The sequence below is a fragment of the Micropterus salmoides genome, unplaced genomic scaffold, assembly GCF_014851395.1.
Source record: "Micropterus salmoides isolate LMB-PRFRI ecotype aquatic unplaced genomic scaffold, ASM1485139v1 Ms_hic_scaffold_20, whole genome shotgun sequence".
In the NCBI taxonomy this organism is placed as follows: Eukaryota; Metazoa; Chordata; class Actinopteri; order Centrarchiformes; family Centrarchidae; genus Micropterus; species Micropterus salmoides.
In genome coordinates this window covers 22,243,452-22,258,152 of record NW_024041151.1, presented here as the reverse complement: position 1 = coordinate 22,258,152, position 14,701 = coordinate 22,243,452, and positions in this window count along the sequence as shown.

Genomic DNA, 14,701 nt, shown 5'->3' with positions numbered 1-14,701 from the left:
GCTGAAAGCTGCAGGATTGAGACCTTTAGCAGGCTTGCTGTAATTGGATGATGAAGTCCTTGGAGTCCTTGCCGGCCTGAAAGACTAACATCATTGTTAGACAAATAAGGTATATACACATACCATGAAAGTAGACCACTGGATATGCATGCCATTATCTAAACTATATACATCTCTACCCTTCCAACTATTAACCTCTCGCCATCCTTCCCCCATTAGAACCATAATCGGACTATAAGCAGCACAATCAATAAGTCACCAGAATTAAATTTATTTCCTTAAGAAGTTAGCAACTTGGGAAATGAGAAATGAAAAGGGAATGAACGACACGCTTGTTGGCAGAGAAAATGGTGCCAAGGCTTAACCTTCTGCAACAAATGGTGAATCAAACACCCAGATTTTTGTGCTTTGCTGTTTGCAAGTCGGATTCATTTTATGGCAAGCGCTAAATAGTTGAATAGCTTACCCAGTTCTCTGAATCTTTTATGTGAAAGGTTGCAAATAATGTTGGTTTTGATAAAAGAAAACTGATACAGAGTTTTTGTTTAATTTTAGTGAATTACTCCGGCGGTCTATGTTAACTAATCAAAAAAATAATAATGCGAGAGGCAATACCAATCCAACATAATACAGATGCCTGACTGTTGACAGCATATTTTATCTTCACAATACCACTAATTTATTACTGACTAATTTATTTTTGATAACAGTCCTGTTTTTTGTTGTGATGACGATTAAAACCAGTATCTGAAAACCTGCTGTCTCTTTTTTTCTCATTATCCCAAGGACACACAGATAAACGTATGTAAATTCTAGGGCTTGTGATAGTGAGGGACATCACCCTCATTAACATGTTTGGCATCCTTTCGGGGCGATTTCGGTGATAAATCACAGTATAAGCAAAGCCAGTAATGGGCTCCCCATGGTAATTATGTAGTGGACCTTTGAAGCAAATATTCATACCCTCATATCTTGGAGAAATAATGCTAGAAAACAATCTGTGCCTCCCCGCCATCTCAAATGCGAGCAAATTGACTGTTTATTTTACTTTGCTGAACAAACACCAAGCTTTTCCCCAGCAACACAATTTGAGATTCAAATCAGTGTCTTCATTTCTTTTTAACGTTTTCAGATGGAGCGTGAGTCTTAAATTTGTTTGTTCCATTTGACAGCTTACATCTTCAAAAGCTAACAGAACAAATGTTTAGTTTGTTGCTAGCTTTTTACTGAAGACTGAAGAGTGTGTTTGAAAGCATCTGCTCTGTGTCCTTGAGCACGATACGAAGTCCCCCACCAACTCCATCTGGGTGGCATCCACACCCATCATCGTATGGGTCATTTAAAGATAATACACACATGACATACATATATACTGTATATCAAAAGCAACTATCCAAATAATGAGGACGCATATATTCAATCAATCTCAGTCTGCCATTTTATGTATGTATAAATCTAAACTTAACAATAGTAACTAACAGCACGAAAATGTATTTTATCTCCTCATAATGTATTAAACTAGGGATATAATATAATATTATATTAATATTTTTATATCTTCTATAGCAAAACCCTGAGGGATCTTGCACACGTAAGCAGTGTCACTACTAACAGGCTTTGAGCATGTAGTATGTTCACAGTGGGATATCCCTAATCAACTCAAGAAAGTCAAAAATATGCTGAAAAATATTTTTGGAGTTTGTGTTGATCCACACTATAGTCTCACAATGAAATCTGCAAAAACTGGGGGTTATACTCACAGCTGCAAAAAATAAATAAAGGGCAAGTGGACAAAAAATGCAAATGCTGGTATTTGGAAAACGATTTGGAAATGAAAAAATTATGCTTTTTTTTTGTAAAGTTTAATTGGCAGAGGCATTATTAAGTCAAAGTTTGATGTCCAACGACACACATATTTCATCATTGCCTGTCTTCATGTATACTAATTGCAAAAAACAGTATGGTATGAAGATGGGTCTATGTGTATGTAGTTGTGACACATCTCTCTCCATGGTTCTGAAAAAGCTGAATTAGGCTATTGAATTCCTAGTCAGCAATGTTATAGATTATCCTTAGTATATAATGAGTATTAAGTATGAATTACATTGGGATTTGTAAAGAGGGCGACTTGGTCCATGGAAGTTTTAGAGGCATCAGATTTAGTACTTAAAATGATAAACCTTATTATTAGATATAAAAAATCCGGATCATCGACTATTGGTCAATACTGGTTAGAAAACAAAATAAAAGTAGTAAAAAGCAAGTAATTAAACAGTTTGACTTGACAATGAAATTACACAAATACCATCAAAAATTGGATTACTGCCAATTACACAAGCCGTGATCACATTGTACAAAACTCTGGAAATACAAGTAACATATGTTATAACTATAGATGGATAGATTATCAGATTAACTACTTTAACACTTCACATTTGAGACAGCACTTGCCCTTGTCTCAGTTATAATTTATTCTGTTTAATTAATAAGTTATATATCAAATTTAATAATTAATATTCAGACTCCATTAACATTTCCATGGTTAATTGATAAAGCAATTAGCCATCTGTTGATGAAGCAGATCTCCGAACACACGCTGACTGGTGTAATCTATACACACGCACACTGACAAAGATCAGAGGATACACACTCGCAGCTGTCACCACAAGACAAGGTTTATTTTGTTCTGAAATTGTGTGTGTGTACATTTACACCACAAAATGAGGCTTCAATATGTGTTTAATTGTTGACCCAGCAAGTCATGAGCTTGTGTAAATATGTGTGTGTGTGTGTGTCAGGTAGAGCCATCTGTTCTCCCAGTTTGAGGGCACCACGTGTTTTAACAAAGATGATCTTGAAACAGAGTGGTTCACTCACCTGTGACCAAGCCATCCGACTGCAGTATTTACATATGTATTTGCCATTGATTTCTTCCGTCCTGCATCAACACGTGTTGCTATGTTTCTTTAAATGACTTCATTAAAGATCATTCCATTTTTTTGGTGTTTAAAGGGTCTGGTGGAGACTGGTGGGTAAAATGGTAGTTTTTCTCTTTAAAAATGTTAAGATTAGTTTCTGATCACAAGGTAGAGTGCAATAAAGCTTTGAGTCACATTTGAACCCACACTGAGTTCAAAACTGAGTCTTGACTTCACAAGGGTACACACTTTTTCTATTAAGCGATGTCTTTTCATCCGCACAACAGAGCATGCATGCCCTTTTGCAGAAAATGGTAGGCATTTATAGTCTTCAAGCTTAGGCTTGTGAGCTGCCCATTACAAGTACACTGACACTAAGCACTTTGAACTGGGGAAGTTGGGAGCTTGTTCAATGTTTCTGGCAGTATTTTTTAAACAAGTTAGATGCAAGGTGTGAAATCCACAAGGGTGCTTCTCAAACCTCCAGGCTTGTTCTTTTACTTTTCAAGTTCAAGTACAAGATTTATTGTAATCTGCATAGGAAGTATCAGGAATCTGTGCAATAATATAAAATATACAATTTACAGAACAGATTGTTGTTCCAAAAATGGATATTGAAAAATTAATACAATGGTCCAGGTAAAATTTAGTTTTTTATAAATATAATTATGCAAAGATGTGATTCAATTACCACCAACATGTTTATGTGGAATCACTTTCACTTTTCTTGAGAAATATCTCCACATGGATTGGTACACAATGATACAGACATTCATGGTTTCCAAACGATGAATCCTAATAACTTTGTTGATCCCCTGACTTTCCCTGTGGCACCAACATGAGGTTGACATTGCAGTTTTTAGTGAAATATCTTGACAACTACTGGATAGATTGCCAAATCATTTGGTACAGACATTTATGTCCCCCACACAGGATAAATTAACTTCAAAATTTTAGTTACCATGCTAACATGCTAACTACAGTAAAATCATGGTAAACATTATACTTGATAAACATCAGCGTGCTAGCACTGTCATTGACGCATATGTTGACAATAGCATTCAGTTCAAAGCACTGTGCCTAAGTGCAAACTCACAGGACCATTAGCAACATTAGTCTTGTTTTATCTAGGGGGGAGACTGAACCTTATTATACTGCAAAGCACGGTGATCAGTGTATACTTTCATCAGGAAACTACTTTTAGATAACTTGAGAAACACATTCTCACTCCCAACTCGTCAAAAAAGGCAGCTCGATCGTAGGTACCTCTCTTGCGTCACTTTTGCATGAGCAGTGCTCCGTGGTCAAGTTAGTAATAATTATATGCAACTTCCAGATTTCAGACTTTCAGAATAAAACACTGTGGAACGGTTGCAGTTTGGTTAGGTTTAGGCACCAAAACCAGTTGGTTTGGTTTAGGAAAATAATTGTGGTTTTGGATGAAATAAGTATGAAAGAAAGAGATGAGCCAACGGTGGCTTCAGGAAATCACCACCCACTACTGAAGTGACGAGTCAAGTCACAAAATAGTCCAGAATTTCCAGTTAAGACTGCTTTACTGCCAAATTGTGGTAGATGTGTGTGCGTGTGGTTCTGAAATGAGGAATAACATACAAAGTAAGGCATCATATTACAACCCATTAAACCAGTCATAAAGAACTAAACAAGAAAAATAAATAAATAACACCGCTATACTTATACCAACGGACCACTGTGGTGCCAGCTAACCACCTATTACACACTAAATTATCCCACTACAGAAAGCAGTTCCCCTTCGAGGGAACTCGAACTGCATCGGTGACGACACTATGGGAGCGCCTCTGAGCGTGGCAGGGCTGAATTATGAATGAAACTACTCCAATCCTATTGGTGTTGCTAGAACGGTAGCGTGTGACGGCGTAACCGGAGGTGTATATAAGCACGCCGGCACACAGGACACATTAGCTTCTTTCTATTCAGCAGGCACTCTGAGTATGTTTGGAAGCTCCACTATCGAGAAAGTTGTTGTCTTACCTGGAAGTCCTGACAAAGCAGTAGAGACCATGTCTGGTAATCAGTTCCGACAACGTGTTTTGCCATGCCCACGCTATATCGCGGCTGGGGATACTCATGAGATGTGTGTTCCTGTCTGGGGATGTCGCACGCCCAGGCAGCTCTCGAGGGGGCTGCCTGCGGCCATTGCGAGGCCCGGTCCCAGAGGGTGCTGAGGTCTTGTGCGGCTCTCTTTTCGGAAGACGGTCGGATGCGCTGTCCCCGTGGCTCAGGCCTCGCGGTTGCTGGGGATCGCAGCGTGATATCTCTGAGGGCGTCGGGACGGCTGAGGCCTTTTTCCGGTCCTCGTCTGCTGACTCCGCCTCCTCTCTTCCTCGTTCGGGAGTCCGTTTCTTGGCTTCTCCCGCCCGAGTCTGGAGAGGCTTGCACAGTCTGATTCTGAGGAGCTAGACGTGCTTAGCATTAGGATGACTTCCGGGGGCCGGGCCGACGTCATCAGTCCGCACCCAGCTATGAGAGGCAGGGCAGGAGCCGTGGGCCGGCAGTAAACTCAATGAGCTTTTCTGCAGCCCGCGCGCCACCCCCGCGTCCATCCTTGCCATTCTTTCCTGATTCATGGAATGGGACTACTGGACTACAGCAGGGTGACAGAAACTAAGCAGCACGGCTATGGAACGATGCCTCGGGTGGAGGAAGTGCTCGCGAGCTATCTTTCTCCCACCCTCGCTTCATTCCTCCAGACGCCAGCGCTCCCCACCAAGCCGTGTCGGACGACGCTTTGGTGGGCAAGGCCTACATGGAAAAAAACAAAGACAGCGGGTCAAGCTGGTGCAAGCCTGCACACTATGGCCATCTTGCAGGCGTACCAGGCCGATCTTCTCAAAGACTGTGACCTAGGGGGAGGTCCCTCTGAGGGGGACCTGACTGAGCTCCGTAGAGCTACGGACTTAGCACTCCGTGTTACCAGGGAGACGGCCCGTTCCATTGGCCGCTCCATGGCAGCACTGAGCGCCATCTGTGGCTCAACCTCTCGGGAATCCAGGGGAAGGAGAAGGCTTTTCTCCTGGATGTGCCCCTCTCTCCTACTGGCTTGTTTGGTGAGGCAGTGGATGCTGTCGTCAGCAGGTTTCAGCACGCTAAAATGCAGGGAGAAGTGTTTGAGCAATATCTCCCCCACTGGTCTGGGTCCAGGACGGCAACGGCTGAAGAAAGATGAGCTCAGCCCTCGTCCAGCTCCTACTGCCGGAGCCAAAAGCGAAGCGTCGCTTCCCTTAGTCCCCCTCAACAAACCTGGGACGCGAGGCGGCGCTCGCGCCCACAGCCCACCTAGAAGACGGGTCATTCAGTCTTGGCGGGCTCGGGGAGAGAGGTCCTGACGTTTCGAGTAAGGGGGCCCACTGGAGTGCCTTGCTTCATAGAAAAGGGCTAATGTGTCCTGTGTGCCGGTGTGCTTATATACGCCTCCGGCCGTCACACACTACCGTTCTAGCAACACCAATAGGATTGGAGTAACTTCATTCATAATTCAGCCCTGCCACGTCCAGAGGCGTTCCCATAGTGTCGTCACCGACGCAGTGTCTCGTTCCCCTTCTCGGGGAACAAGGAATACATACATAACCTGAGACATTGGTAGCTAGGCAGCTATTACTAATAAAAAGGGGGCACTGAATATAATTACGTTAAGCACAGGCTCTACACATATGGAACTAGCACTGTAGATACTCACTTGCTTGTAAATGGCCCTAATTGATTAATAGTAGCTAAAATTAGCTAGAGCAAGATTTATCCAAGAAAAGGGGGAGACTCTACCCAAACTATAATATGAGACTTAACGTACTTACAGTTCAATGGACACACACAACAGACACAGACACAAAGGCATTAACACTCCTTTTGTGACTTCATTGGAACTCTCAGATCTCTCAATGATCGTGTGAACTGCACTGGGCAGACGGAACATACCACTCTAAGAGGGGGGCGGAAAGTACCACTTGAAGATAGGGGTAGAAGGTTCCATGTGTTGCTGGCCTTTTTAACAAAGTACGTTAGATAAAAGTTGCATAAGTTAAGGTAGATAACTTACATAAGTTAAAAAGAAGTCAAGGCTAACTATAGGTTTCACACAGAGGCAAACAGCGGTCTCCTGGGTAAAACTCTTGTGTTTGACCCATCCAGAACCTTAATGTAGATTCAATAACACATTGAACCAGGAAAGTTTTCAAAATGTTCAACAGAAATATTAAAATTCAGTTTTGGATGTGAGTATTGGAACTAGGTAATAATCTACTTCCACTCTCTTCTTCTGAGCGTAAAGCGCTTTGAATCTTTATTGCCCATTTCCACTACCTGCAAAAATAAGTAGATATGTGAGACACCATTAATTTTTCTTTAGCACAACTCAACAGCACTTAAGAACTTGCATTCTACCAAGAGACACACTAGCCACTCAGTGAAGCACAGATGCTTTGCAATACTGGATATTTTTAATGAAAACTGCCATCCACAGGAACTCAACAAACAGCACCCCTCAACATACCAAAAAACTGCAAGCACACTTATTATGGTAAAAGTGTTTTCCCCTCTACCTTGAAGGAAATTGAGGCTTATTCACGGGGCACTCCTGTGGAGAAATGTAGGTGCAATCAATAAAAGACCTCCAAATTCTATTTCTTTTTGGACCTATTTATAAAGTCTTGTCTGACAAGACATGTCTCTAAGGAAACTTTAAATTACTTATAAATTACTTACTTTTTTAGTTCCTGCCACTCTCAGCTGCACTGCAGAAGAGTAGCAGGCTGATGAATCGCTGGCTAGTGAACATAATAATACTACATACTAATCCATCTTTAATGATAATTTGGACATTTTGTTATTAATTTTGCATCAGGTTTCCTTGGAGTGACCCTGAATCTAAAGTCTTTCCATGCATTTGCTCCAACTTAGAACTTTTATCCGCTATTCCTTATATATATATACTATACTCTTTCCTCTTCCTCTCTTATCCTCACTCCCTTTACCTTTCTCTGCTCTCCTCCTTTTCATCCATTATTTTCTTCTCTCAACTAATATTTTCCCCTTTTCTTTACTTGTTTTTCTCTATGCCTCTAGTTTCCATTTCTTTTTCACCAATTCTCCCTCATTCCTCCTCTTGTCCCCTTCTCATCCTGCACACCATCTCCTCTCCTCTCCAGGCAGCCAATTAATCTTGCCTAGTACTAATTCCTCATGAGTGCCATTTAGTGGCAGCTCAGCGGGAGGATCCATAAGGATTTAATGTGTTTATTAAAAGTTTGACTGCTGGTCGATGGAGACTTCTTTTCTCCAGCGGTCTACGCTCTGTCTCTGCCAGCAGGACAATGCACAGAATGTGTGTTTGCCTGTGTGTGAATTCCTCAGGGCTGCTGCTTAGTAATTGATTTTCAATATCTGTGACACATTGGGTGGCTGAAATGAAGCAAACAGTGATGAAGAATGTCAGCTTTTTTGTTAATTTGTCTTGAAATTTTCATTTGAAAGTCATTTGAGCAAACAGGAAATTAAGTTGTCAATTATTTAAGTTGTGTGTTTGAAATCATTTTCAATATTGACAGTTAAAAAGGCTGATGGACTATGAAAACTTTACAGTAGTTGGTATATAAATCAAGTAAATGAAGAGATGCAGTATGTCAGTATTCAGTATTGCTGGGTATGTGGTATTTCTCATCAAAAGAAAACCATTTTATACAAGCATTTTGTCTTAATGTATAGCAGACTGGTTAAGAAGAATTTTGATTGACACTATCCACCAACAAATACTGACTCACCTGTCCCCAATAAGTCTGCTAATATAGCTTACTGCATACACCATCACTCACACAAGAATTGACTATGCATGTAATTTCTATTAGTGTTGTCATTCTAAACAAGAAAAGGCCAGTTGGACAAGTGTGTTATGTGTGACATATAGAAACAACACCATGACTAAACTACAGTCTCAAACTCAACACCTCTCTCTCACAGTGTCAATAAACAGTGAACATTACACAGTTCACAAAGCAAGAATTTTTTGCAGAGATATTTTATAACCTTGAATTGTAAAGCACATGTTTTACTGTTATTTTGTCCACCCCCTGTATATCTTAACTTGTATCAATATTCATGGGATATACTTGTTTATGTCATTTGGGAAAGAAAAAAATGGTTTTGCATTTGCATGCATGGAGTATTTTGGCTCTCGGCCCTGGTCCAGTGAAGGTCTTATGTGAGTTAAGCTGTTAACATTCACCTCTAATACCCTGCAACTGAACATTGTTGTTGCCAAGAACAAATCAATTAACTGGATATTACTTTGTCTGTAATGTCCAGTATGATAATGTTTTAATTAAATAGATATATTAGGCATTTTGTTGTTGACATGGCAACATAATCACAATACAGTTACTGCAGTAGATTGCTTATATGCAAGCTTTATAGCTCCTGGTGTAGCATAGCATAGAGTTTTTTTGCTACATAGTCAATATTTCTGAAAAATAGAATGTTTACTAGGGTACAACTTTCGTTTCTTTGACCTTGAATCATTGTCATGTGTTTTGTTTATTTTCAGATTTAAATTAGCAATTCGATTTTCTTTCATATATAATTTTGTCTAATTTGGCTTCATCATATATTTCAGAAATATGGAAATAAACAACTACTTGACCAATGATGTCCTTTGATCCTGAGCCATAATCCCTTGCTGTGCTTTGGAGGTTGTGGTCTCGCAACTCTCCTCACTTAATTTCAGTGCTGAACTGATGCCAGAACAAAAGTTGGCAGGAGAGAGAAATTATAGTGGAAAAAAGCTATGAGTGTTCATATTTCTTTACACAGTGACAACAATTCAGGGTTGTTTTCAGCAGATGATGTACATCACCTTACTGTGTTCATTAGGGAATGGACAGCTAGATGAGCAAAGAAAATGGTCTATATTCAAAATAAATCAATAAATAAATGAATGGTTGTTGTAGTTGTTTCAGGGGTGGATAAGCATTTACATTTGCTTTCCAGGCTTAGCATCTAAACACATAAAAACATTTTTCAATTTATGCACAACTGAAAAAGCATATAATTGCTTGAGCTTTCTCACTTTAACCAAAAACCTTTGTTAAAACATTAAACAAAATTGCTCTATTTGTCTTAAAGGTCCAGTGTGTTATATTTAAGAGGATCTATTGACAGAAATTCAATATGATAAAAATACTGTAACTATGTTTTCAGTTGTGTATACGTAAGACCTTACATAATGAACCGTTATGTTTTTATTCGAATGAGCCATTTCTATCTACATACACCGCGGGTAGCCTTACATGGACGTCGCCATGTTGCACCGCCATGTTTCTATGGTAGCCCAAGCAGTCAAACTGTTCTACAGAGAGCGTTTCGTCACTACACTACTTGAATACATATAAAGAAAAAGAAGAAGAACAAGTAACATTAGTAGTAGTAGTCGGCTGATTTATTAGAAGTAAGAATAGAAGAGAAATTTGGACAAATGGAGGCCCACACGTATTAGTTAGCACAAGAGCTGATGAAGCATGTCAGCCACCGTAGTTTCTCCTGCGTGCTTGGAAAAGGAGGGGTGAGCGGTACATTCATCTTTATTTCAAAAAGAGAAATAAAGTGTACCTGTACATAAAGAAGTATACAGAACTTTGATTTGGGCAAAATCATGTATTGCATATACATATTTTGCAAACACGTAATTTGTAATATGGTTATAACGGTTAATTTGCTGTAGAGTGAACAAGAAGACTGAAAATGTTTTTTCTGTGTTCTGAAAATCCGAGTAGCATGTGAATTCACCATGAGCCACTGATTGCAATTTGCAACCCTCACCACTATATACCACAAAAATTTACAGACACAACGTTTAACTGATAGCTAAATTTTTATTTTAACAAATAAAAATTAAATCTTTGTAGGTGTTCAGGTGGGTTATATCGTCACATCATTGTCATACTCACCAAACCATTTAGGTGATTCCTTATGCCCTGTGTTAAAGCATCTGCACTGATTATGTCTCTCCAGTCACTTATGCAGGTTTTTGACTTTTAGTTTGCCACACATGTATACACGTGTGTATACACATGTGTGTACATCTATTTTGTAAGGGGTAACAGATAATAAATTGCACATTTATTAGTTATACCTACACAATTGAATGCAATCCAATACAATCTTGCGATAATGCTTTTCATAGTATTTCAGATTTTTTGAAAGTGGTAATTTGAATGCGGAAGTTAGTTGGGACAAAACCTTTTTCAACACTGTGAATCATTTTTGCAGAATAGCATGATGTTTCAGCACCATGGATAGCTTCACTACAGAAGTGTAGTGCAGCTATGTGCATGAGCATGAGTGAGCTAATAGCCAGAGAGATATGGAACTGAGATATACTGCAGAAAAATTACCTGAAGCAGTACAGTATTTACAGTAAAGGTTCACAAATGTCTTTTCACAAAGGTGAAAAGCCTTTTCATATTTTTTTTTCTCTCAATGAAACTGAAATTGTGTTAATTCTTGTTTCTCTCTCTCTCTCTCTCTCTCTCTCTCTCTCCCCCTCTCTCTCTCCCCCTTGGTGACAGGGTTTAGTTGAGCGATATCATCTGCCATGGGACAATCTGTCAAAGGCAGGAAAGTTGGCAGAGGGGAACCACAGGACAATCCTAGATACCAGAGAGGCATGCTGCCAAGATTAAAAGAGGGAGGGGCAGATGGGCAGAGAGAAAGCAAAAGTGAAGGCGAGGTTTGTTGGGTGGGGGTTGTGTGACAAGGAAAGAGATGGGATTCAAACTGAGATTTCCAACTAGTGTTAAGTCTTTAATTGTGAGTATCTGCCTATACAGAGATTGATCCAATATTTAAGATTTTCTGCGCAAGTGCTGCACACATTTGACAGCTGAATGTCTCTGCATTAAGAGAACATAACTTGCATCGCATCTTTCCTTTAAAGAACTACTTAAATCTTAGTTTTTGCTTTTTTGCTCAAACCCCGGTGTCCAGAAACCACTGACACACTGTCTCTCCCCAACAGACACCTTTCAGTCGTTTTCAAAAGTTTTAACACCAAGACATAACATCTGATGGTCATCAAGAATATACAGAACCATGTGAAACCCTTGTTTAAATGTCCATACCAGCTGGTACCAGCTTGTGACCCTGGAAAAATAAGTTAAATAAAAGCTGTAAAAATTCAACCAGGATCAATAGATTGTGATATAGTAAAATAACTTAAAAAAGTGGATTTAGAGTTAACCTACTCTTTAATTATTTCCTATAATAAATTGTATAGCATAGTATTTTGAATCAAATCCATGACAACTTGAAAGTGTGCCCCACGATTGTGGACTTCCAATTACAAGAATTAATTTAGTATTTTGAACTACATTTCTTGTTCTTTTCTCTTGGAAAGCTAATTGTCTTTATAGGAGCCACCCTGGTTTAGGACAGCTGGAACATAAAAATACAATATTCATAAAGTGCAGCCTGACAAAGCTATTGTAGACTTTTTGTGCCATGATGGAGGCACATTGGGTATGGTTGCCAGTATCCTGTAGTAACGTCTGAAACCTGTTATTAAACAATCCATTGCTTGTTTATTTATATAGTACCTTTTTACAGGTTAACACAGACTGAAGTATAAATAAATGCAAGTACAAATAAATGCAAAAGAGACCCCCAAAATATAACATTCTAAAATCAAGTTTTATATTTGTTCTTTCTTGTATAATCACACAGGTGTATTTGCATGGGTTTATTTTATTAGTGAACCTAAATTTATTCACTTTGTGTCTCAGGATGAAAAGGATGATAAAAACACATATCCCACACTGTTTGGTCCAGTATTTAATTTTACAGCTGAGTTACTGTCTTGTCTTCAGAAAGTTCAACCTTGATTTGTCTTTGAGTTTAACCACCTGCATTTAATGCTCTTAAAGGGGAGGAACTGCACACAATAAGCCAGCACACACACAAACAGACAGGCTGCAACATTTACAGCCCACCTGACTACACCTGTAGTAAATGAGCCAGCAAATGGAATACTCTTCAACGCCCATGTGCACACACACTTGCACACACACACACACACGTTTTCAATGCAAATATTATAAAGCAAAGACAAACTGCTCTTACAGATGGATACAGAAATGTGAAATCACTCTATTCAGTGTGACAGGAATGAGTCCCAAAATAGCAATCTTATACACGCAAACACACAAAGTATTTCACACACACACACACACACACACACACACACACACACAAATACTGCTACAATACTTTAAAGCTAGAAATCCATCCACTCATAACATTCGAGACAGCTGGAGAGTCATCAGATTTTGAGAAACTATTTCATGGTCTGTTTATTCAAAGTTAAAATGTTCTCACCATCGTTCTTTTTCACACACACTCACAGACACATAAACCTAACATGCTTGTATATATGTAGATGGGCTATACATATTCCTAAAACAGATTCACATGTGCAAACTGTCACACATGGGAAAAATGACCACACACAGGTTTGAGTGAAAATGTAAACGAATGATTAAAGTATACTGACAGCATACCACTACATATTATATACATATTTACTGTACATGGTATAAGGAGTTTTGCCATGATATAGAACCTTCTAATGTTTGCACAGTGATTGTGTGATTGTTTTTGTAATTAACTAAACTTAAATATTTATTTGGTCTTATTCAGATTTTCAACCATTCAAAAGGTAAATAATAAATGTAGTTTTATATTCGAGGGTAATTTGTTTAGGAGATTTTTACCAAACCAGCGGGACATTATTTGACAAGCCTCAAAATTAAGTTTTGATCACCAGCATAAACTACAAGAGGTAACAATGTGTTTACAGAATTTACTATAGGTTTTTCATTTAAACAAGAAACAAAAGACCCAACATGGAGCAATTCATACAGCAAGTTCCTCTTCTGCCACTACACACACGCTACGCCTACCTTGATGATGCCCCCTACCTTGAGTGTTAGGGTTACAATGTTAGAGTTATTCATGCACTTTACATTTATTTGTTTATTGTTAAAAACATTTGATTATTATTATAAAACATTTATAAAAAGCTTTTTTCTTTTCTAATTTTTTTATTTAGAGGAGACCGGGTATTTGCTTCAGTAACTATAACTCACTGAATTTTTCATCTACAGTTCTCAAATTTTTATACAAAGTACCCACGTTTGTTCTTACAAATGGCACCAATTCAATCCTCTACAACAATATCACAGACCTTGTGAGTTGATGTCCAATGCATTGTGTTCCCTTGTTACAACCTACCCAATAGTGGGGTAGGTTGTAACACATGCTGGGGTAAGTTGTAACAACCACACAAATGGATCAAAAATAGATGCCACACTATATGATATACTTCCAAAACAAGTTATATAAAATAACTTGCTGTAACAGACTTTGTCTGATGACTCACGTGCATGTGTGTATGTAAATCTATCTATAGAATAAACTTACTTAATAAATACTACTAAATTTTAATTAATTAAAGAACATCTAATTAAAAGACGTGTGTGTGTCAATGTGTGTATATTCTGAGTGACAGTAAGTGATTGAAGTGGGTCGGTATTCACCAGTACGTATACCAGCACTTCTATATTTTACTCTTTGGCGTACCGGGACTTTTTCTTGCACACAGGTTCTTCTCACAAGCTGCCCATACACTTTTCTACCCTCTCCACCGGCGGAGACCGGGTATGGAAAAGGTCGAGCGACGATACATACGCCAACATGTCTAC